Below are 26,370 nucleotides of genomic sequence, written 5' to 3'. Positions count from 1 at the left end.
CACGCCAAATGTCCACTTTCTGATGGGCGCTGACCTATTTGACATGTACAGGGTGGGAAGGAAAAATCATCAATTTTCTGCATGTTAGATGCGATTGGCCCCCCCTCCCCAACCTTGCCATATGGCACATGCTCTCATCTGTCGTGCGTTGCACTCCTCATTCGCCCCCCACCCCACCAACTTACATCCACCCCACTCCACACAGGCATAGCCCATTCAATGTGCACCCAGTGTACTTACCTGTTGGTCTGGAGGACCGTAGAGTAACGCATACTGGGGGAGGACCCCATCCACAAGTTTCTCCAACTCTTCTGTAGTGAAGGCAGGGGCCCTTTCCCCAGTCGCAGCAGCCATTGTCACTTCCAGACCGAGGTCACAGCAGCATTTGCAGTATAGGTCCTCTCCTGTGGATGATCAGGTCTCGAGTGATTAAGCAGATAGAAAATGGCGGTCATGCCCGCGGCGGTGCGTACCGCGGCGGTGCGTACTGCGACCGCCGGCGCACCTCGTCATTGGCTCCTGAAACCCATAGGCTTCAATGTTAGCCAATGCGGCTTCGGATAGCGGTCTTCGACCGCCTACCGCCACGGTGTGCCACGCCAGCCCATTGACCTCACATCCCATTGTCCCACTTCACAGGTCAGGCAGCCGCCATTTCAAGGGCCCACATGGCATAATTTGTACTGCGTCACACAGGCCTAGGCCTTGCATTGCCACACATACACGCCTTTCAATACATAGATAATCGTGTGCTATGCATGCAGTGGTGAACGTACCTGTGATTTGCTTGACTCTGTGCTCCATGCTGTCCTTCCTAGGCACCGTCCGCTGGGACTTGCGAGGAGAAGGATGAATCCTCGCGTGTACCGACCGCTGGTGGACCTGTCGACAATGGAAGAATGCCATATCATCCTACGATACCGCCTTGACCGAGCCACTATACATGAACTGTGTGCCCAGCTGGAGCCAGCCCTGATGTACCCATCCGCCAACCCACAGGAATTCCCCCTCTAGTGCAGGTTCTGTCAGTCCTCCATTTTTTGGCAAGTGGCTCATTCCAGACAACAGTGGCCATGTCATCTGGAATGTCTCAGACTATGGGGGTGATTCTGATTCTGGCGGGCGGCGGAGGCCGCCCGCCAGAATTCCGCCCCCATTATACCGCTCCGCGGTCAGAAGACCGCGGAGGGTATTATGAGTTTTTCCCTGGGCTGGGGGGCGGTCTCCAAAAGACCGCCCGCCAGCCCAGGGAAAAACTCCCTTCCCACGAGGATGCCGGCTCGTAATCGAGCCGGCGGAGTGGGAAGGTGCGACGGGTGCAGTGGCACCCGTCGCGTATTTCAGTGTCTGCAAGGCAGACACTGAAATACTTTGCGGGGCCCTCTTATGGGGGCCCCTGCCGTGCCCATGCCATTGGCATGGGCCCGGCAGGGGCCCCCAGGGGCCCCGCGACCCCCCCTACCGCCATCCTGTTCATGGCGGCTTTCCCGCCATGAACAGGATGGCGGTAGGGGGGGTCAGAATCCTCATGGCGGCGGAGCGCGCTCCGCCGCCATGAAGGATTCCCCCGAGCAGCGGTAAGTCGGCGGGAGCCCGCCGACTTGCCGCTTCTGACCGCGGCTGAACCGCCGCGGTCAGAATGCTCGTGGGAGCACCGCCAGCCTGTTGGCGGTGCTCCCGTGGTCGGTGGCCCTGGCGGCCACCGGCCGCCAGGGTCAGAATGACCCCCTATGTTTTCAAAAATCTTGTCTAGAGTGTTGTCGGCCCTGACGAAACACATGCGGCACTACATTGTATTCCCTGAGGAGGTTGATTTGGCCACTGTGAAGGGTGATTTTTATGCCCTTGGACATATCCCCAACATAATTGGTGCCATTGATGGGACCCATGTGGCTTTAGTACCCCCAAAAGACGATGAGCAGGTGTACAGAAACAGGAAAAGTTACCATTCTATGAACGTCCAGGTGGTCTGTTTGGCTGACCAGTACATCTCCCATGTGAATGCCAAGTTCCCTGGGTCAGTGCATGACGCGTATGTGATGCGAAATAGCAGCATCCCTTATGTGATGGAACAGCTACAGAGACAACGTGTGTGGCTAATTGGTGACTCTGGTTACCCCAACCTGCCTTGGCTATTGACCCCAGTGAGGAATCCCCGGACCAGGGCAGATGAACGGTACAATGAGGCCCATGGGCGAACTAGGAGGGTCATTGAAAGAACCTTTGGCCTCCTGAAGGCCAGGTTTAGGTGGATGCATATGACAGGGGGATCCCTGATGTACTCACCAAAGAAGGTGTGCCAGATCATCGTGGCCTGCTGTATGCTTCACAATCTGGCATTGCGACGTCAGGTGCCTTTCCTGCAGGAGGATGGTCCAGATGGTGGTGTTGAAGCAGCTGTGGAGCCTGCGGAGAGTGAAGAGGAGGAAGACGAAGAGGACGACCCAGACAACAGGGACAGAGTCATCCAACAGTATTTTCAGTAGCACACAGGTAGGAATCACCCACGCCATTTAACATTTACTGAAAGCCCCCTGCATCTTTACTTTGTGTATTTCCCCCCAGTTCTTTTAAACTGATGTTTGATTTTCCCTTCCCTTTTCAGTGCTGTATGACCCACTGCGTGACTTCTGCTTGGTTAGCCCATGGACTAATGCTTATTGACGTCGGTATGTTGTCATCACATAAATAACAGAACATTATTGATCAGTAATGTGTTATACATTTGTAAATAATACAGGCTGACTCCAGCATGATTTCAGTGCAATGAGTGATTTATTTTTAGTGCTAGATATTGGTACATGATATTAAAACGGTGATGGGTGAGGGTGGAGTTATGTCCATGGCAGAGTCCAGTTCTCGGTCGCACAGGTGCATTGTCCATATGCCTGTGGAAGGATGGAGCAGGGGCAGTTCAAGGTTGGACAGGGTGACACTGTGGGACAGTGGAATGACATCCGGGGGGATATTAGGCTGGCGGGGGTCTTGGCATCCTACTCTGTCTTCCTTTGAGATCTCAGGTTCCTCTTGCGGGGTGGTTGTTCTTCAGCAGGAGGTGGGGTTCTGGTGGGCCCTCGTTGTGTGGGGGCCTCCTGACCACTAGCGCCAGCGGAGGTGGTAGGCTGTTCCTGGCTAGTGACAGGGGCCCTTTGTGGTGCCACATGGTCCCGCAATGTGGTTTCTATACGGTTGAGGGCCTGGACTATGGTCCCCATAGCGGTAGCGATATTCCTGAGTTCATTGCTGAACCCCATGAAGCGTTCCTCCTGCTGTGCCTGGATCTCGGTGAACCTGGCCAGTACCGTCGCCATCGTCTCCTGGGAGTGATGGTATGCTCCCATGATGGTGGTGAGGGCCTCTTGGAGAGTCGGTTCCCTGGGCCTGTCCTCCCCCCCCTGTCGCACAGCAGCCCTCCCAGTTGCCCTGTTTCCTCAGGCCTCTGTCCCCTGGAGGGTGTGCCCACTACCACTGCCCCCAGGTCCCTGTTGTTGTTGGGGTGTTGGGTCAGTCTGGGTGCCCTGTAGTGGCGGACACACCGCTGATTGACCTGTCCTGGAGACAGAGGCATGGGCCCGCTGGGTGGGAGCTGTGCTTGTGTTCCCAGAGGGGGTTGGGTCTGCTGTGGCCTGTGTCTGTGTGTGGGGAACCGACTGTCCAGAGGTCCCCGATGGTCCGGGCTGGTCATCAGGTTCTAGGTCGACAGAGCTGCTGTCCTCGCTGGGGGCCTGTTCTGGGGGTGGGATGGACAAATCTGGACCCTCTGTGGCGGTGTGTTGGCGTTCGGGCCCTGCAGGGGTAAAGGAGTATGGTTATTGTTTCGGTGTGTGCCATGGCGTGCATTTTGAGTGCCCTTGGCCCCCAGTGCTGGCATTCCCTTGTGCGAGGTGTTGTGAGGGTGTTGGGGGGGGTTGGGTGTATGGGTATGTGCAATGGTCATGCTTTGGTGGTGGCTGTCTATGGTTTGTGTTGGCATTCAGGGGTTGGTGTTGTTTAGGGTGGGTTGTGCTGGTGAGACATTGGCAGGGAGGTTGTGTGCTGGGGGGTTGAGATTGGGGGTGAGGGGGGGGTTGGCATGCTGGTGGTTGGGGGGGGGGGTGAAGTAGTTGAGATTCGACTTACCAGAGTCCATTCCTCCGTGCACTCCAGCGAGGCCATCAGGATGCAGGATGTTTACCACCTCTTGCTCCCATGCTGTGAATTGGGGTGGAGTGGGTGGGGGTCCGCCGCCAGTCTTCTGCACAGCGATGTTGTGTCGCGACACCATCGAGTGCACCTTCCCCCGTAGGTCGTTCCATCGCTTTCGGATATCTTCCCGATTTCTGGGATGCTGTCCCACAGCGTTGACCCTGTCTACGATCCTTTGCCATAGCTCAGCCTTCCTTGCTATAGTGGTGTGCTGCACCTGTGTGCCGAAGAGCTGGGGCTCAACCCTTATAATTTCCTCCACCATGACCCTGAGTTCTTGGTCCGAGAACCTGGGGTGTCTTTGGGGTGCCATGGGGTGGTGTGGATGAGGTGTGGGGTGGTGTTTGTGGTGATGTGCATGGTGATATGTGGTGATGTGTGCGTAGATGTGGTGTGGGTGATGAAGTTGGGTTCCTGTGTGTGTTGGGGTTTTCTATCGCTGTGCTCGCTCTCTCTATCTCTATCTCTCTCGCCTTCTCTCCGATTTCCAACTAGTGGGGGTTTGTGGGTGATGTAGGTGTGTGTTTTATAGTTGATTGGATGTGTGGGAGTGTTGTTTGTATGTGTGTCAAGTGTGTGTATTTCAAATTGTCCAATGTGGCTGTGTTTTGGAGCTGTGTGTGTATTTTGAGCGCGGCAGTGTGTACCGCCAATGGAATACCGCGGTTGAAAGACCGCCGCGTGGATTCGTGGGTCAGAATGGCATGGGCGTGTTTGTGTTGGCGTGACGGTGGAGGTTTGGTCATCTCCAGTTTTCCGCGGCCTGCTGATGAGGCGGCCTTCCTTGGATGTCGGATTGTTGGCGGGTTCACAGTTGGTGGTCAGAATGACCGTGGCGGTTTACCGCGGCCGCGGCGGTAGAATGGCGGACTTCTGACCGGCGGTAAGGGCCTTTTACCGCCGAGGTCAGAATGACCCCCAAAATCTTTGTTTCAATTGGCAATATGCCAGGATCTATCAACAGTGGAAGTGTGGGCCAGCTTTCTTCGGTCAGTACCCTCTCTTGGCCTCGCCAGGCGTCAATCGCCACATAATAATCAGGCAAGGTCTTCAAACCTGCCAGTAAAAACTTTAGAACTAAGGAAGGAATTGAGGCGCAACTTAAGAGAAATAAAAGATGGATCTTCCACAGAAACCCAATGTGCCCAAATAAAAACCCTACGGAAAAATTACAAGAATCAGGTATGGCAAATGCAAACCAAAAAGGAGGATGACTTCTGGCTCAAATTACTTCATATTTCAGGGAGGGCCAATTCAAGGGCCTTTTGGACAACAGTGAATGGAATCGGCCAGCAGGTAAGAACAATAAACTTCACATCAGTCCCAGAAGGAAAATGGGTGGACTACCTTGCCAACATTATCTTTAAACCACCCTCATCTGAAGTAAATCAGCTTCTGAAGGAGTCAATAAAACCCACGGATGTCAGTCAGAGCGGGACAGGGTTTAGCGCCAAGAACGCCGCCCTAGCCATCAGGAAGGGTCGCAGGGATGGGGCCCCTGGTACTAATGGTCTTCCGCAAGCTATCTTTAAGGCTGACCCTGAATATTGGTCAACAACACTGTCAATCCTGTATACTGAAGTTGAGTGTAACACAATCATTCCAGAAAGTTGGAGAGGATCCATCATTAATCCAATATACAAACGGGGTTGTAGAACAAACCCAGCCAGTTGCAGATTCGTAGCGTTAATTGACAGCGAGGCCAAATACTTCACCACTTTAGTCCTGGCCGACCTGCTCAATTGGTCAAACTCAAATAACCTGGTTCCTTTGAATCAAACTGGTTTTTGGAAGGGATATGGTACAGTGATTAACATTCTTACACTAGGAGACTTCGCCAACCGAGCAAAATGCTAAAAGCAAAATCTATATTTATGCTTTGTGGACCTCAAAAGTGGTTTTGACCGAGCGGATAGAGCACTTCTCTGGAGCAAATTGCGAAGGTGGGGCCTGCAAGAGCGAACTCTTCGATGCATAGAAATGCTATACGACAAAACTTGGGTGCAGGTCAAGGTAGCAGATGGCTCAAACATTTCTAGGAGGATACCGACAAATATAGGACTGAAACAGGGCTGTGTCTTGGCCCCGCACCTCTTCAACCTTTTCACTGCAGATCTTTCCTCGAAGCTGGACGCAACCAACTCACACTCTCCAAGGATGGGAAGTCTGTCCCTATCACACCTTTCATACGCTGACGATATTGTTCTGCTAAGCCACACGAAAATAGGGCTGCAGCGGTTGGTCAGTACTTTAGGTGAATACGCAAAGACAAACAGATTAGAAGTTAACACCTCAAAGACCAAAACCATGTCCATGGGATGTCCTCTGAATCTAGCAAACAATATAAAGTTGAACGGCATTACCCTTGAAATAACTCGCTGCTATAAATACCTTGGCATCATCATAGACAATAAGGCCAATCTCGTGCCCCAGAAGCACTACATTGCACAGAAGTGCAAAGCTTTAACGTTCACATTTTGTACCCTAGCAAAAAGAATAAAAGGCCCATCGTATAAACCACTCCTGTCAGTTATGTCGGCCAAATTCCTCCCAGCCACTACATATGGAAGCGAAGCTCTATATGGGAAAGACGTCCTGCTACTGGACCAACAACAAATAAAAACCAACAAGAAGGTCTTTAAACGTCCTCGCTCCGCTTCTCCCGCACAGGTCAGGTTAGAATTTGGCCTAATACAGCAGCAGTTGGACAGGAAAGCGCATATAATAAAGTTCTGGTACAAAATAAGTAAAAACATGACTAGCCCCTTAGTCATGACTTTATGGTATTCAGTGAGCAACAATTCAAAATCATTATACAATAGGTATCTGTGTAATTCTCTGCAAGAGACACGAATGATGCACCCGTGGGACTCCAACATCATATACCCACTGTTGTGTCGAGCGCTAAAAAAGGAAATAGGATTGCAGTCCTTTCTAGCTGATAAATCTAAATTTACACAATGCTCGCATGCCTGGCTTCTTATGCACACTTATACCACCTTGGCGCCATCACAATATCTGATCTCAACTTTCGCACTACATATCAAGCGTTGTTTGCTGGCTCTTCGTCTAGGAGCTCTACCATCCAGAGCGGACCAACCGTTATGGAAGAATGGAGGAGAATCTTCCTGTAGGTTATGTAAAGGCCCCAAGGAAGACATGGTGCATCTGATTTGTATTTGCCCGGCGTTAAAGGAAGCATGACAACAACTGTTAAAACCAGTTTTCAAGAGAAATGGGACTCATTCTTGTCGGCCAGCAGTGATGTCAATGTTTGACCCTCACGATCCGCAGTCAACCTGCAGATTCATCAAATTTTTGACTGTCCACACCACAAACATAAACTTACTATTTAGGACACACCTTAGCTGACAGTTGGCTCACTTGTAAGCGTTCATTTATTTTATTAGTTCCGTATCAAAGTTTTGACAATGTTATAGCACGTGGAAGGACTTATTTCAAGATGACTCAGTTAAAAAGGTAAAAGAGAAGCCCGCAGGCGTAACAGCAGGTCCCTGGGCTGTACACATTGAGTTAGCATGTAACATCAACTGCACCACGGACATCAAGTGTTTGCAAATTTAGTTTAATGGTCACTCCGTCCCTTGACTGATTTAGAATTGCAAGCTATCAAAAAATCTGGCACATCGCACTTTAGTTGTATATTTATTTTAAAGATTTTACAGAATTTTCTCCTTCTGTTTGGCCTTCTTTTTACAGAATTTTATATATTGTATACAATGTGTTGATTGTTATGGTTTTTATGAATTAAACAATAAAGATTACTACTGCATTACTCCAAGAAATACACATTACTTCCCGAGAGGTGGATAGACTGCAACATAGGTGGAGAGGGCAGATATTTGTTACCCATACTCGGCATTCGCATGGGGCACACCAATATGGGTGAGGGCCGGGGTCCCATTCAAAACTATATCCACAGACATAGACCAGGAAGGCCGATGTGTCATAGTAGATGGCAAATTACACGGGCGGCGTGTAGTGCTGAGTTGTGTGTACGCATCCAACCAAAAGCAGATCCCCTTCCTACAAACTCTTTCTAGATGATTGGCTAGACACTTGGGAGGTCAGTTACTGGTCAGAGGAGACTTTAATTGTGTACTGGATGCAGTGATGGATCACTCTCTTCCTCCCGTGCCTGGGGCGACGGCACAAGGGCGCAACAAAAGGCCTGAATGAGTGGGTGGACACACTGGGGGCTTGAGGACATCTGGTGAGTCCAACATCCCGGGACAAAGATCATTCATATTACTCAGGCCTCCATCAACTGCATACTAGAATAGACCAGGTATTATGCACGCAAACTCTGACTCCTGAGATTACTCACTCCTGTTACTTATTACTTGGCGCTGCTCCGGAGTTAGGGTTTCCTATCCAGACGTGGAGGCTTCAGCCGATGGCACTGGAAGACCCAGCATACAGGGAGACTTTTAGGTCCCACCTCCTGGAACAGCTTAGCATTAATAGGGGATCCACTGCATCGCACCACATAGAGTGGGAAACCCTAAAGGTCATGACACGAGGCCACTGTATGGGGCAGTCGGTAGGGGTTAGACAAGCCCTTGAACTGGAATTAACTCACCTAGAAAAGGAGATTCATGACAGGGATAACGAGCAGGGTGGGGATGACTCCTTGACACAAAAAAAAACATACAGTCACACCTTAGAAAGGCTGTGCTGCCACAATTATCAGAAACATCTAGCGTCACTGCATGCTGAGGAGGGTAGATCCGGTAAAAGGTTGGCCTGGCTGGTTCGGCCCAATTGAGAGGGTGTACCGATCACGAGCGTCCGTTGGACAGATGGGGGTCATGTTTACATGCCATCCGACATAAATGATGCATTCAAAACATACTACGCATTCCTCTATAGGCCACCCGAAGAAAATCTACCACACTTGTTGGGACTGCGCCTACAGGCAGTTCCACTAAGAACCTTGGCACTTGAGGACAGGGACCCTCTGGGGGAAGAGATAACTTTAGATTGGATCAAAACTGCAGTTTCACAGCTCACGGCTGGTAAGACAACGGGCATGGATGGACTCCCTATGGAGTTCTATAAGACATATGTAGATATCCTCACCCCCCCATTAGTTGAGCTCTATACAGAAGCATTCGAAAGGGGCATGCTTCCTGCGACACTGAGGGAGGCACTGTTGGTTCCTTTACCCAAGACCAAATCACGCAACCCCTCAGTAACCGACTTCAGACCCTTATCCATACTGAACTGTGACTTCAAGATCTTGAGCAAGGCTCTAGCTAACAGGCTTCTCCGACATGTTCCCCACCTCATACACGAGGATCAGAATGGTTTTATTCCTGCTCGTAGCACCTCCCTGAATCTTAGGCGATTATTTTCACTGTTACATCTGCCACCCGACGAACGACACCCCGGAGCCGTGCTCCTCTCGGTGGATCTCGAGAAGGCGTTCGACTCCTTAAGATGGGACCACCTACGGCCAGTAATGGTACGCATGGGATTGGGATAGAAATGGGTGCGCTGGGTGGAATTGCTGTATTATCTCCCAGTGGCAAGGGTTCAAACTGCCAGAGTGGTGTCAGACCCCTATCCCATATTCCATGGCACCAGGCAGGGATGCCTACTCTCTCCCTTACTGTTCGCTCTGGCTATCGAGCCCCTTGAATGGAGGGACAGGGCAGGGGGATATATTGGAGCACCTCTGAACATGTGGGTTCGCTCTATGTGAACGACCTCTTAATTTACCTGAGGGATAGTATATCAGGGATCTCTTGGGCGCTCTATCTGCTTGAGCGCTTTGGTGGTCCATCGGGTCTCAAAGTGAACAGGAAAAAGACACAAGTTTTTCCACTGTCTGCAGGTATGGACTGCCCCCCTTCATGTCTTGGGATGTTACTTGGTACCCCCGCACATTCGAGTACCTGGGTATACAGGTGTTCTACGACCTGGGAGACCTACGGGATGGTAACTTAGGTAGAAGACTGAGATCGTGTGTGGCTTGTTGGCACTCACTTAGGCTATCTATGATGGCTCATGTGTCACTATCTAAAATGATTATGCTGCTCCGTCTCCTATATTTCTTCATTAACCTCCCAGTGACCATCCCGGTGGGTTGGTTCAGGAAACTGAACGCGCTCCTCAGGGAACTCCTTTGGGACAGGGGCTGACAGCGAAAGTCTCTTTCCACCCTTCGACGCTCTACTGACAGGGGTGGCCTGGGCATACCTTACTTTGACCTTTATTACTTTTCTTTTCAGCTTTAGTGGGTAGCCATGTGGCTTGCGGGAGAGAACCGTCTCAACCTGCTTACATCTGGTCGGAGGTGACTTGCTGTTGGCACGGCTGCTCAACTCTTGGACTCGTCTCCCGGCACGGAATGTCATGCTGACGGTGGCCTTGTCCTGCTGGAGGAGATGTCTAAGACGCACGGGCCCAACTGTGGCCTACTCCCCTGAAATTCGATTGATGGGGATACCACTGGGGAAACCGTGCTGCACCCGATTGAAAATCCAGATGAGGGCATGGACGCAGGCAGGGGTGTTGACCTTAGGAGACTGTTTCCGCGAAGGGGTATTGCGCCCATTCGCATCTCTGATGGAGGAGAGTGGAGTCCTGGGGGGACAATTTCTTTTATATCAGACATTAACACATGCTATACGTGGACTATGGCCCACGGTGAATGCAGAGCCAGAAACACATGGAATACTTCACCTTTTACTGACAATAGGGGATGATACCCACTTGATTGCTAGGCTCTATAGGGCCCTAACCGAGGTTACGCTTGAATCTCTGCAAACATTAAGAGTGAAATGGGAGGAGACACTAGGCAAGGAGTTGACGGATACAGAGTAGCAGAAAGTGTTAGCACACCCTTGTAGGGTATCGAGGCAATACATGTCTCCGCTTACTCCAATACAATTATGTACATAGAACATACCTTACCCCTCACAGACTCAGGGTGATTTATGGAGGCGAACCCAGGGAATGCCCCAGGTGCAAAGACCTGGACCACATGTGGGAATGCTCCGAGATACAGGGGTGCTGGCGGGGAGCACTTGTGTCCTTAGGGGGCACCCTTGATACACAATTGAACCTGAACCCCTCCTTATGTCTATTGGATTTACATACTAGACCTGCCTCCCAAAGGGTAGGCAGCAGGTTCCTGGATCTGTCATTGGTGTTTGTTGAGGCGTCGGATTGCTATGACATGGAAGTCCCCCGCCGGCCCAGCCCTGGCAGGCTGGAAAAGAGACGTGTCAACTTGGGCACAGGCTGAATTATACGCACTACGCAGGGAGGAGGCACGAGGATATGAACTCGTCCCATTGCCCCACTGTGGATGGATGTATTGGAGGCTTGGGAGGTGCAGAGACGTATGGGGTCCCGGGATGAGTAGTGGAACATCCTGCTAGCAATAGACTTTGGACTCCAACGAAGGGGAGCGGAGACACAATGAGGTTCCGGGGGGGTCTTGCCACCTACCCGGTGCTAAAGGGAAACTACAGTGGGGACACCGACCCTCCAAATTAACCAGATCGGATTACCTTGAATGCCCCAGCCATGACACAGTACTGAAATGTCTTGCAGCGCCCTGTTATAAATGTTTAGTTAAAATGTTCATAGTTTAAAAGGTAAGGGCAACAATGGTCACAAACATCCCCCAGCCATGACAGGAGAGGGACTGCAAGACTACGCAGTTAAGAATTGTGCACTGAGTATGTTGAATGCAAGCAACAGAAAGCGACATAACTCTCCTGCACTGAGAATTAACGATTTCAGACTCGTGTCATATTTGCATAAAATACGAATAAACAAAATAAAAAATAATAATAATCTTTCACCTTCAGCCTCTAATGGCATGTGCAAGGCAATGGAAAGACAGCAGCATGACTTATGCTGAAACTAGTGGCCACATTGAATGGAAAGACGGTTACTCCCATCATTAAACCATGGCTAGAAAGTAACAAAAAAAATTATTGGCCGGAGTAGTTCATGAAAGTTTGACGCGTAGTGGTAATTTTTGCGGTCACATATTGTAATTCCAAATTTCAGGTCATTACTGCTGACCTGAATTTTACAGAGATAAATTGTAGGACGTTGTCACTGGGGCTGGGGCTTCTTTTCCAGAGACTGATAGGTTTGAGACCTCAACCATTCTTACAGTCGAACGAGAGGCTCCTGTGTCTATCAGAAATGATACAGGGTGTCCATTAATACCTCCCTCTACATCTAATCAACCTCTATGACAGCGTCAAGCATGCACTCCTCCTCCCCAACCTAAGCTCTGTCATTGGGCCTGTTCGAGGTCTGTAGAGCTCACAAACATTATGAGAATCGAGGCAGTCTGAGATGTAAAAGGGCTGTGCTGAACTCATTTGGTAGGTTCAAAATTGGAATTCCCTCCTTGCATCTGTATGGGCACAAGGTGATTCCTTGTAAAACCTGGTTTTGAGTTTTCTGAAGTAGTCATAGGGGGGCTGGGTACAGGGTGACAAGAAATTAGAGGTTGAACATCACTCATCACTTGGTCAGGATTATAGCAACATTCCTGCTTCCAGTGGCCAACCTTGTTATAAATGTGACTGGGGGTAACTTTTTTTGAAAGCACTTATGTTGGTTCCAGGCATACTCCCCCTCCCCATTCCTTGGGTATTTCCACCACAAGGCATGGAGACTCCCTGCATGTTTAATCCTACACTGTAATCAAGGTCTAGCCATGGACTAGGCATTTTAACCCTTCTACTCCTCCATTTTATGCTTACTGAGTTTGGGCTACTATGAATCACTAAGGAAATGTTAATGAGAGTCAGAGCCAGAAGATATACAGTTAATGTTTTAACGGCAGCCTCTAGAACGGCAAGCAAGTATAATAGAAAAACTGCACTTTTGGATGAAGACGAGAAAAACAGCAGGCACTGGGTATAGATTTCATTACAACGTAAAACACACTGCATATGAAGGTGATGGCTGCACAGACTAAACAGTGGTCTCTGATTAGGAGTAATCCTGTGACTGGGAAGGAGATTTCCAGACAGCCATTGATTAGGTTCAGGTATACTAGATCTATGAGAGATGAGTTGGGCTAGTGCAATATATTGACCACCGTAGGAATAGGTACATGGTTAACCCTGATGTAGTGTTTTCTTAAGTGCAAAGCATGTTGGAATGGGGAGACCATTACCATAATTGGCACGCCATCTAAGATTAAGGTTAGAAGTACGCTGACATGTAGGAGTGATTTCGTAGTGTATATGCTCATGGGCCTTTGACCGAAAACATACATAGGTAGACTTACACTACTGTTACATAAATGGAATGGTGACATGACTTATCCGGTAGCTAGGCATTTTAAGCTAATGCATGAGGGTGATGAATCCAAATTGAAAGAAAGCAGTGTCGAACATATCCCTAAAATATAAAAGGAGGAGATAGAAAATGAGATCTTAAGCGGCCAGAATCCAGATCTATTTGGATATGGAAGGTAAGGAAACCTTTGGCTTAAATGTTGATACTAAATTGTATACCTTCCTCTAACTATAGCAATATGTAATTCCCTTTCAGTGCAAGTGGGCCACATATTTGTTTTCATTGGTGTTTTCAATACTTTTATAATTTTCCTCTCTCTTAGACATTCGTAACAAGGAATTACATGAGTAAACCCACTTTGGCCCAACTATTCATCAGGGGTGCAGTCGATGTGGCAGCAAGAGAAGGACAATACAGCTGATGTTTTCCTACATGCAACCTAAGGTAATGTTGATAATTACCAGAATGTAATTATTTCATGTTTTATTGATCCAAACAAGAGAAATGTATGAACTGAGAATGGATTAGTGGAGACTGACGGATAATTATGATTTATCGATTATGTAAATTGAATAGCACTTATTCACAAAATTGATTCATTTGAGGTTTAGAAATGCTGGGTTTATAGGCATTGATTTATACTGTATCATTTATTTATTTCATTTTGTGAATTTGTGCTTAAATGCGAGAGTAGATGATTATGTGATTTGAACACATCTGTAATTTAAATGGATTATGCTTCAAGATGTCAGCCCTTTTTTGAGATAATATTGGTCCTTTGTTTTTGTTCAAAGCACTGGTGTGCAAGGAGGGACTTGGTGGTAGAAACAGATTAAATATACATACTGAGATGTAATGGCGGTTTGTATCTTAAACAAGGCTGGTGGCCAGACGAAATACGTTGTAGCCTCAGCTCATGCTATGAATTAAAGTACTTGTGGAGCACCAACTGGAGTGTCAACTCGGCCTTGCTTACATGAAAGAGAAATAATTATTAAACTCAAGCACATGTGGGTGTGTTTCAGCTGTGCATCATCGGCGGTCCGGTGCACATCAGCAACCACACATCTCATTATATATTAACATATATGTACACAGATATATACATCAAAATGGCTTGTGGTGTGTTCTATAGTTTTGAAACTGCACACATTTAAACTTCTGACCAGCTCATGTACAAGCAAGCACTGTTTTTTCTATGACTGAGTAAAGTGTTTCCTGTGGTCCTAGGGAGAATGACTCAAGGGACATATTGTTTTGATCTTTACTGCCTCTCCGAGGGAGCACCATCCCCAAAACATGTCTACTGAAATCCCCAGTCAGACGTAGAGGCAAATCCCAATTCAAATTGTTGTGAAAGAGGAGCCCAAAGTATTCTTTGATTTTGTTAAAAGCTGGGGTCTGCTCCTCACCCCGAACAAAGTGTTCCCTTCTTGAGAAGATGTGAAAGGGGCTCAGCTGCTGATGCAAAATTAGTTGCAAATTTAGATGAGAATAGAATTTGCAAAGACACAGCCTGGTTTCTACTGATGGACAAAGACATCTCATCGACAGCCATCAACAATCCCTATCTCGATTTTGTTCCATCTGCCAAAATCACATGCCTCCAATAATCCATTTCAGACCTTCAGTACTCACATGTTGTTGTTTTGCAACCTCAAGCATTTTCTTCCCAGCATCTTAAAAACAGCATTTAGCCTCTCAATGTGTTCCTCCTGTGTCCTTTCATACAGTCACTGAAACAGAGTAGCTGTTAATGGCAGTCTTTTTAGTCGATATATTCCCTCCTGGCTCACGAAGGCCAAATCGGCTTCACATAAATCTAAATTGTTTAATAATGTTGATTCCCTCGATGTCTCAGTCAACTTAGAAAGATCCATCCAACTAGAAATTGTAAATCATGCTCCAGTGTGCTCTCACACTCAAAGAGAATACATATTTTTCAAAAGGAATCTTCAAATGACATGTACATTTCTTTCAGGCAGCAGGCACTCCCGCAAGAAGCCTTGGGCCAGATGTAGTAAACTAAAATTTTGCGACTTGCAATTTGCGAGTCTGACCGACTCGCAATTTGCAACTCGTAAAATGGGATGCAGAAAGGTGTCTCATACACCTTCTGCGACTCGCTATGGGGTCGCAAAGACCCACCTCATCAATATTCATGAGGTGGGTCGCAGTTTGCGACTCCATAGCGAGTCCCTGCACTCACAGGGATGGTGGCCTGCTGTAGTCAGCAGACCTCCATGTCTGTGACTTCTTTTTCAATAAAGCAGTTTTTTTTTTCATTTTGCAGCCCGTTTTCCTTAAAGGAAAACGAGTTGCAAAATGAAAAAACGTCCGAAACCATTTGGTTTCGTTTTTTTTAGAGTAGGCAGTGGTCCACACTGCCTGCTCTGAAAAAATATATTTTTCGGCATTCACAAAGGGGAGGGGGTCCCATGGGGATACTGGTGTGACACTGGTGGTAACTGCGAGTTGGTTTGCGACCGCATTCACGGTCACAAAGCAACTCAGCATGGCGATGCAGTCGCAAATAGGAAGGGAACACCCCTTCCTATTTGCGAGTCCGACTCGCAATTTGAGGATGAGCATCGCGTTCGGCCTTTTGCATGCCGCAAACTGCGTTTCTCGCAGTTTGCGACATGCAAAAGGCTTCCTACATCTGGCCCCTTGTTTCTTATCCAGCTGCCTGTCCTTCCATCAGCTTCACAGCATGGGGACTCTCTCCCTTCCACTTCAGCTAAGGCCTCTCACCTGTCGGAATCAACCACCTTGGGATGGCTGTCTGTTAACAAAAAGTAAGGGAAGTGTTTTGGTCAAATTAGGGACATGCCATTCCTCGCAGATGTCCCCACTGCGACCTCTGGATTCACCCCCCTATAGGGTGTTGGGACGGACCTTTAGGGAAAAAGGAGGGACTGTTCATTCACGTCTGGACGGAGCCAGGCAGTACTGGCCTCCAAGTCAGCAAGGACAGTGTTAGGCGGAAAGCAGACAGCGCAGAATCTACTTATTTCATTTTTAATGGTTTCTGGGTTTAGCAGCATGACCTTTATGAATGTAGAAGGAATTGTGTAGGAGGAATGAGATTGTCTCCACTTCATATGAGCTCTGGGGGTGTTGGGGTGCGACAATCCAGGTGCCACTGAGCAGAGATGACTGTGTGTGGAGGCTTTGGCCAGCCGAGCTGCTCCTCTTTTTTCACGCAGAATCACACAGAGAGATAACTCTTAGGGTGGAGGGCTCCTTGCTCAGAGCTTTTTCGTGCTTTGCATCTTCTCTCTGGCCTCTCCCTACATGATCTCCAAGTTGAAGTTGCGTCCGGATGTTTGGTTCATTAATTTCTAGACACGAGTCACAGAGTGTATGACGTGAACGTTCAACAGGATGGGCATTCCTTGCTGTAGTGCCCCCTAGCTGTGGGGGCTGTGAGCTGGGGTCTTTAAACTACTTGAGGGATACAGACTTAGGGAGAAAGTGCAATTGAGGAGGGATAGGTTCACACATGGCATACCTTATCTATTTTGTATGAATTATAAAATAATATTTTGTGGACTGACATGGCGCTTTTGTGGGCTCAGCAGTGGTGGCACTCCCTTTAGTGCTCCTCCTGGGCTACGCTCCCCTTGTTTTCTGGCACGTTTTTACTATAGCAAGAGTGAATAATAATCCATTAGCCACTCTTGTTATAGTAAAGAAAATGCTACCCAGCTACAACCTGAGACGGCTCGTTACACTGTCTGATGGCTGGCCCAGGCACACATAGACGCCTGCAACAGCCATCAGAGAGTAAGTATCCAGGTCTGATGAAACTCCCAGCCCAGACATGCCTCAGTGCCTCCCCATCTGTGAGGTCCTAAAGAGTCACAACTAAAGGCAGCCACGGGTGCTGCAGACTTAAGCCCTGCAATGCCCGTAGCTACACTACAAATAGCCATTGATGTCACCTTTTCCAAACTCACAATAGAGTTGGGAAAGGTTGAGGTGAAAAAGAATGGACTAAAGCCTCGAATCTGTGACTGTGTAGGTTTAGCGTTTCCAGTTTCAAGCACTGGAAGCAGAAAGAAGCAGCTGGTGTCCACACACCTGCAAGATAGGAAGGTAAGTAGAACAATGTTCTTAAATGCTGTGTGTGTACGCATGACAGTGTGTATCTATGAGAGAGTGTATGTATAGGTGAGCATGTTTGTGTGTCACGCCCTCCCACCTTTGTCTGTCAGGCTGAACAAAGGTCAGCCTGACAGACACTCTTCATGTTCAGGTCAGGCAGGCAGGAGCAGACATGCGCGATTTGCGCAGACTCCTGGCTGCCTGAGCTGAACTTTGCTGAGCTGAGGAGGTCACAGATCCTATGGACGTGACCTCGGCTCAGCAAAGGTGACTCGAGGCCCTCCCCTGGGTGACAAGGAAAGCGTCACCCATTGACTTCGACCTGGGCGCTTCAGGTTTAAGCCCTGAAGCGCCCAGGGCGAGTGACAATCAGTGACACTTTGTCACAGAGTGGGGTGGGGTCAGCAGTCTCACTGTCCCCATCCTACTCTGTGACGAGGCTGGGACTGCTACCTTCCCTCATTGTCTGACCTTGCAGTCCCAACCCTCCTGGGACCTCCGAGGCTGAAGGTAAGTGTGTGAGTGTGTGATGTTTTAAAATGAATGTTTGGTGCGTGTGTGCATGTTTGAATGTTATGAGTATTGTTAATGGATGTGCGTGCATATGTGTGAAAGAATGAGTGTGTGTGAACTTTTGAAATGAATGTTTGGTGCGTGCGTGCATGTTTGAATGTTATGAGTGTTGTTAATGGATGTGCGTGCATGCCTGTGTGAAAGAATGAGTGTGTGTGTGTGATCTTTTAAAATTAATGTTTGGTGCGTGCGTGCGTGTATGTTTGAATGTTATGAGTGTTGTTAATGGATGTGTGTGTGTGTGCTTCCCGCCCGCCCCCCCCCCTCCTAAAGCTGCCGGCCGCCACTGGAAAGTGAGAATGTCAGTTAAGAAGTGAGCCAAAGTGAGAACGAGTGATAGGAAGAGTGAGAGTAAATTAGAATGAATGAGAGTGATGGAGAACGTCAGCGAGTGCAACTGGGTGCTACTGTCTGTGAGACAGAGTGAGTCACAGTTTGAGTGAGTTTTAGTGAGTTGGAGAATGAGGGAGCTAGAGTGAGTCAGAGTGAGAATGAGTGGGACTGATTGAACTAGAATGAGTGAGAATGATTGAATCTGATTGAGTAACAGTGAGATTGAGCTGAAATGAGTGTGAATTATTGAGTCCGAGTGAGTATGAGTGGGTCAGCATGAGACTGAGTGAATGGGAGTGAGTGGGACTGACTGAATCAGAGAGAACATGTAAGCCGGGGTAGACTGGGAGTTACTGAGGGAGTCTAGGTAAAAATGAGTGCAACTGAGTGGGAATGTCTGAGTCAGACAGTCAGACTGAGTGAGAACGAGCGAGTCACAGTGAGATTTGAGTAGGTCTGAATGAGTGGGACAAAGTGAGAGTAAGTGGAAATGAGTGAGACAGAGTGGGTCACTGTGAGAACGAGTGAGACTGGATGAGTCCAAGTAAGTAAAAGGGAGTGCAAGTGTGAATGAGAATAAGTGAACAAGACCAAGTGAGAATGAGTAAGACTGAGAGAAGTGAGTGTGAACAAACCTTTGAATATAAGTCAGGGTCACTCACTGGAATTCGAACCAAGGATTACACTTTTAATGGTCACCAGCAACTTTTGGGGCTTGGCTCATGCTTTGACTCTTACAGACACTCTAGACCAGTGGTCTTCAAACTTTTTAATGCCGCGCCCCGCAAGTTGAAAAATAAAACCATTGGGCCCCCCCTCTGAATTTTTCACAATTATTTTAGAAAGATGGCAATGTTTAAATATGTCTAAACCTATTTAAACATTGCAGTTAAGTACTGTTACCTTTTTAAAACTGCAATAACATGCTTCTGCTTAAAACAAGGCATGTTATCTGTACAATATTTTTTTGGGCCAGAGTTTGGCGCCCCCCCTGGGATCACTTGAGGCCCCCCTAGGGGGGCCCACCCCCCAGTTTGAAGACCTCTGCTCTAGACCCCTGGCTTGGCTCTGCCTCAGCTCATACCATCTCTGGCTCGCCCTCCTCTCTCTATTTGACACTTAAATATATAACTGATTATTGACAACACCAGTGTGAGGAAACACAAGGAATACACTTCCAAGGCCCTGCTCTTTTTAAATGGCTGGAGATTTTCACTGTTTGGTCAGCAGCAGATAAAACAAAGGATGGACAGCTCATGTACTCACCTTACAAGGAGTACTGACCAAGAACCACCCACCCCCGATGCATATTCAATATGCCACACCACCTGGGACTCTAGTACTGGGAGTCGTACACAGCTGTGACAATGTACCTCAGTTCTGCACTGTAGCACTCCCTGATATTCCTATAAAACAATAACACATTTCCCTGTCAGTTTAGCTTTGATCCTTCTATTTATCGGTGCCCCACAACAATACTGAAAACCACAGACAGTTCTGCTAGTGAACCTGGGTGGTTTAAGACAGTCTTTTCTTTACACTACCCTAACAGCAACAGAACACTTATCTGCACCATAATACCCACATTCATCCACGTTGCTATTATAATACAGGAAAGCGCAGATAGTTGTGCCAACTTCCCCCCCCAGTCCTGTCCAGCAGCACCAGTTGTGTCTTGGACTCAATCCCAGAAATGGCTCTGCCAAAGTACCACCACCATGACCTGCAGGACCCTTGCTACTGCAGTACAAGAAACCAAATATAGATCGGCTATTATATCTTAGTCCTGACCTACAGCATCACCTAGTGTTCCAATATTAGGATCCATACTGAGCTCTTCCAATGCACCTCTCATGATCTTTACTCTTCCACACAGTAATGCATCAGCACACAGCTCTAATCGAAGGGGAAACACAGCAATGGCAAGAACATAGCTATCATTGGTGTGATAGGTGCAGTGGCACCAATGCCTAGAGCAGTGATTCATAACCTTTCGACTTGTTGCAGACCCGCAGTGAATCACTACTGGAAGCTTGGGACTCCCGCCTAAGAAATTTCTATGATAATGCTGTAACAAGTGTAGATCAAACAAATGAGAATTATGAAATATTTAATTTTAAGAACAAACAAAATATTTAAAAAATTGAAATGTCAATTTTAATGGGAAGGTTGGAGCTTTTCAAAATTTCGTTTTACTTCTAAAAGATACAGTGATATTCTCGACTCCAGCATATCACTTTGTCTTTTTTGCTCCTACCACATGCTTTCTTTTTATTGGTGGAAACCAGTACTGTAATTTAGGCCACCAATAGTCAATTTTTACTGTACTGACACTTCTCTCATAAATGAAGATGTGGGTACCAACTTGATTTTTAGCCACCAGTGTTTTAAGTTACTGTCATTTACAAAGCGGGTTAACATTTACAATGTATCTTTTTTGTGTATATGTACTTCATTAACATACTAATCATATTTGCTTTCTAAACAGTCACAGCCCCCAGGGGTTCACAGCCCCTAGGTTAAGAATCATTGGCCTAGAGGGTGTTGAGGATTATTGTACACAAATATCAATGTGTTTTTATACCGAGGGGAGGGGCAGTGGGGAAGTTTGCATTTTCCTTGTTTGGATTACAGCCCACAACACCTTTAATAGGCTACTGAAGAAGTAGCAGGATGCACCAGAAGTGAATGAATCAAAAATGAACAATGGATCAAGATAATCTAAGATATGCAGAGGAAGCCTGGGAGAACACATTGCATAGTGAAAACAGGGGGCCACATTTATAAGAACTGATGCATCGCTGCATTGTGGCAGTGATGCATCAAAAATACTTTTGCTGCATCAAAAAAGGTTATGTCGCCATGGATGTGTCATAATTACAATACGGCACTCCATGGCATATGGTCCCAAGATGCGTCAGAAATACAGATGCATCCAAGGGAACACAAAAACTGACACATTGCTGCTACACTTTTGCATTGGTCCGGGATGTAAGAGGTAATGCATGAAGTATGTGTCACATTACAGTGGGCATAGTGTTTGTATGTGTAGGCAGAGCCCTGAGTATGTGTGACATAGTGAGTGACAGTGTAATGTAAGTGAATATAAGTATATGTTGGGATGTGAAGTGGAAATACATGTGCTACCTACCTTATGTGTGTTTTTACCTGTGTCCTTTAGAGTATGCAGCCCTGGACTTTGAGACCCATTCCTCCTTGGAGAAGTAACAATTCTGTCCAGTCCTTTCGAAAAAACTACACAACATCACATTACCTTGCTGCAGAGGATGATGGAATCATAGGTGCCATGGTCCCAGATTGGTCAAGGTGTCCTACAACATGATTGGCACGTGTAGACCTACTACAAACAGTGGTGAGGTGCAAAACAGACATCTTCCAGGGTGACTCCAAATAACCAGATCCTTGTTTTAAAGCCACTGTGTCAGTTCCTAAGCCTGGGTTTTGGTGGCGTAGGAGTTCTGACCCATCGCAGGCTATGCATGATGCATCTTTAAGAAGCCTCAAAAGAGGAACATCTTGTAAATACCACTGCGTCCGATGTAGGTGACTTTTTCCGATGGAACGGCCACTCTGCATACATTAAAATGTATGTTTCATGCAGAGCCAGGAGAAGTGACGCATTTTGCCAAATGCGTCACTTTGTAAATATGGGGCTGGCAAAGCACTTCTGCTGCGTAAAAAAAATGACGCAACAGAGGCACAAACTCCTTGTAAATAAGTCCCTAAGTGCCTTGTTGTGGGATGTGACTTAAGTACAATGAGGCTAAGGGCAACCTGTCATCGGAAATGTAAACTTTGGTATCACACTAAACAAACAGAAACGATTATTCAGAGTATGAACAAATGAATGAACAAAATACTTACAGAGTGTGACTCATAGGGGTATAGCTTCATCAATAAGATGAAGGGGGGGTAAGCCTCAGATTTTCCAACAAGCATGGTGACATATAGGGGTGTATTTACCAAATTCTCATGCAGCACAACAGCCAAAAATGTTGCACTGTGTTGTGTCAGAAGTAGACTGCCATTTTAACAGAGTTACGGCACTCTCCTCCAATAGCACTGGCACACAATTAGATAGCCATGTGCCACATAAACACCTTTTCTCCATAGTGCAAGGGTGGCTGCATAAGACTAGCATAGGTTGTGTACTGGAAGGCTATCCATCGCGAAACAAGTTTTGCTGTGCAAAGTAGATTGAGAAAAAAGACTTTGCATTGATTTGCTTCACTTTTGTGTTGCAAACACGGCACAAAATCTTAGTAAATTAACCCAATGATGCTAAAATATATAATACGACAAGCAGGGGGCCCAAGAGGGACTTATAAGGCAGTGGAAAGGGAGAGTAATGCGGATTGGTAGGGGAACTAAGTGAGAGAAAACACATTTTGTGAAATAACCAACATTTGTTTTCATTATTTTTCCAAACAGAGTGTGTGCGTTTCAAGCCAACAATGCCAGGAGTTAGTGAAGCTGAAAAAGCCACATTTTGAGGGTTTTTTAAAAGGGGAAATTATTGTCCAAGTTGTGAATTATGAGGGGCCCAGTTCCAGTACCTAGCAGTGAGAAAGGAAAAGGAACGACCCCACGACAGGCACGTCTAAAACGGGGGAGAAAAAGAAGGCTAGTTGAAGAGGAAAAGTGCAGCAGTGGCGGCACGCCTGGAACTATTTCTGAGATTTTAGGGGCATTGATATTGATGGCTTGATTGCAGGGGGCTTTGAAGATAGAACATTTTGCAACTAGTAGCCAGGGGAAGAATTTAAGATGGTAGAAAGTAGAGAACTGAGGGGACAGTCCCCAAGACAAATCGGGCCTACTACATTCTTGGTTACCTGAAGGCAATGAGGGCAGATAAATGGCAAGTCCAAGGTAAAGAGAGTTTCTGTAAACAAGAGAATAAATAATTGACATTCAGGCCGCTGTTTTTCTGTCAAAGTGGGGAGGAGGGGGAGGCTTTTTTTAGAGCTTGTGAAGCTGGAGGAGGCCACGTGGCCAATTTGAACTGATAAGGAAGAGTCAAAAGAGCATAGATTCTTAGAAGAGATGGTTGGGTCAAGTGTGAAGCCAAGCTCTGGGGGCCATCAGTGGGCTGTCTAGATGACTGCAGGGTGCCCATGATTAATGCCTCTGTTTTGTAATCATTCAGCTTCAGGTAACTGTATTTGTCCCAGCTCGTAAATGCTATCATGCCGGAAAGAAATCTTTCCTATGTGCATTTAAGTTTCTCATTAATGGAAAAAATGAATTCAGTGTAATCAGTATAGGGCAAATGATTGAAGCCAAAAACACAAATCAAGGAAGCAAGAAGAATAATATAGATGTTAAAGAGGGTGGGGCTGAAGGAAAGTTCATGACCAGCAAGCCAAACAATGCAAAGGAAAATGTGAAACAATGAACGAGGAACCACCTAGGCTCCACCGGAGAGGAAAGATTGTAGCTTTGCAAAGACATATTTATGAATGCAAGAGGTAAAGAGGTGTGTGATAAGGTTCTCAGGAGACCTCTCAAGGGCCACACAGAAATCGAAAGGGCCACCCTAATTGAATATGGTTCATATGTCAACAGAGAAAGCCAAAAGTGTGGTCTCAGAACCATGGGAAAAAGGGAAGCTTGACCCGGAAACATCAAGAAGATCGCTGCAATGAAGATAGTAATTTGATGGTTGACTTCCTTTTCTAGAAGTTTTGTAGGAAAAGAAAGAAGAAAAATGGATCAGTTGTTGCTGAGAACAGAAGGGCTGATGGAAGTTGTTTTTGTTGTAAGTGGATGAATATAGTTTGTGTCCAGATATCCAGTACAATTGAACTAGTAAGCAATATATTAGAAAAGTTAAGAAGCCTTGGACTTACAGTGCCCATAACCACTGACAATACTTAAAGAAGACAGAGATCAACAGGAGATTCCAATTTGATAGTAGTGCACAAAGAAGAGGATTGAGAAAGAGAGCTGGTCTCTGCAGTATCTGAAGGACAGCAGATAAGAACCTCCAGAGTCAGAGGAAAATTAGTACAGGTGTTAAAAGAAAGAAAAATATTCCTGATTTTGATGTAGGAAAAAGCAGGCAAGTTATGCATAATTCCTGGGTGATTGGGGTGGCACTCGAACATGTAGGAGTATTATAAGGTTCCTTGGCAGTAGGAAAGACTTCTCATAATGAGTTACTAGTGGAGTCAATTCTTGCAGTATAGAAAGTGGAATGATGTAACTTAATCAGCCGGTTATATTGTTTGATGGCCACAAAGTAAACAGTTTTAGATTCAAGACTGTAATCTTTTCTCCAGAGATGCTCAAGGAGTTGTAATAGCTGGTGCATTTATGTTTACTATTATGCAGTGGTGTGTATTGCATTTATTGTACATTCTGAGAGTACTCTTCTACTTCATTTATTCATGTATTGATTTAAATTAATGAAAGTCATAATAAAATTATGCTTTAACATAAGCATGCAAGTGAATTCTTATTTCATTCCTCCTACCTGACATCATTAGTCACCAGGTTTATTTTTCTCAAAATAATCAGAGTATCAATCAAAACACTTTATTCGGTTTGAAATCATCAACTTTAAAAATAAATAAGCAACACATCACATAACACTGGCAATCACTATTCAAGAGAAAAGAATAAAAATCACTACCAAAATTACAATTGAGCAGCTATCCTACCCAATAAATACTTATAAACATTTTTTTTTAAGAATTTCATTAAATCAAATAATTTATCACCTCATAGCCTACTGATAATTTTAGCATATATAAAAGTTACATTAAAAAAATGTCATTACCCGGATGGTATTTCAATAAGAATAAAACCAAATTATAAAACCCCTTAAAAATAGTTTAAATTGTTCTGCCAATTTATAGCACCCTTAGGAAAAGATCCTACCCCCGCCATACCAGCGCATCAGAAGCCATACAAAACCACAAAAACCTGGACGATATTGCACAAAACCCCTGGACCTCAATAAGGGGAGTAAATAATGTTGCCTAAAAAGAGCATAAAAATCACAGAACAGAGTAAAATGGATAAGAGTCTGCAGAGACACTCCATCACAGGGGCACAGTTTTATAGATTTTTTATCAAACTGGCCTAACGGAAAACACAAATTACTTCTGATAACCCCAAAACGAAATCACGAAATGAGAGTCCTTTCCCTAACATTTCTAATCTCCAGGAGATATGCCTCTGGACCCACCCCCGTCTTCTGCATTATAAAATCCCTTACTGATTTTTTTCTTAATTCTTCCTCCTTCCTCTTAGCCCCTAACATTTTTAGGAAATTCTCCTTTGCCCAACGCTTATCAGAGCTGGTTAAACCCTCAGGGGCCTCAAACATATCTAGCCGCCCAAGTACAATGGCTACTTTTCTTATATAGATCAACCAGGGAATATCTTCTGCATGGTCACATAACATGCAGTCCTGCAGGATCTCTCTGTTAACCCCTTCGCTGCCAGGCCTTTTCCCCCTCCTGTGCCAGGCCTTTTTTTGCCTATTTGGGGCAGTTCGCGCTTAGGCCCTCATAACTTTTTGTCCACATAAGCTAACCAAGCCAAATTTGCGTCCTTTTTTTCCAACATCCTAGGGATTCTAGAGGTACCCAGACTTTGTGGGTTCCCTTGAAGGAGGCCAAGAAATTGGCCAAAATACAGTGAAAATGTCATTTTTTTCAAAAAAATTGGAAAAAGTGGCTGCAGAAGAAGGCTTGTGGATTTCCCCCTGAAAATGGCATCAACAAAGGGTTTGCAGTGCTAAACTCAGCAGCTTCCTAGCTTTCAGGAACAGGCAGACTTGAATCAGAAAACCCAATTTTTCAACACAATTTTGGCATTTTACTGGGGCAT

Source organism: Pleurodeles waltl, chromosome 7 (genome assembly GCF_031143425.1).
Source record: "Pleurodeles waltl isolate 20211129_DDA chromosome 7, aPleWal1.hap1.20221129, whole genome shotgun sequence".
Classification (NCBI taxonomy): domain Eukaryota; kingdom Metazoa; phylum Chordata; class Amphibia; order Caudata; family Salamandridae; genus Pleurodeles; species Pleurodeles waltl.
Note: the sequence above shows the minus strand (reverse complement) of the source record.